The sequence below is a fragment of the Notolepis coatsorum genome, assembly GCF_963971535.1.
Source record: "Notolepis coatsorum genome assembly, chromosome: 14".
NCBI classification, from domain to species: domain Eukaryota; kingdom Metazoa; phylum Chordata; class Actinopteri; order Aulopiformes; family Paralepididae; genus Notolepis; species Notolepis coatsorum.
In genome coordinates, this window is record NC_140178.1 from 21,629,455 (window position 1) to 21,629,697 (window position 243).

Below are 243 nucleotides of genomic sequence, written 5' to 3' on the forward strand. Positions count from 1 at the left end.
GCAAGTACGTCCAAAATTCAGCTGCGAGGGTTCTCACGCGCACCAAAACCTGGCAGCACATCACCCCAACCCTGCAAAAACTCCACTGGCTCCCCATCAACCACCGAATCCCCTACAGCAAGATCCTCCTCCTCACCTACAGATCCCTGCACGGGTTGGCTCCATCCTACCTGACTGACCTACTCCACCCCTACACTCCAGCACGAGGCCTCCGCTCCTCCAACTCCGACCTCCTCACCATCC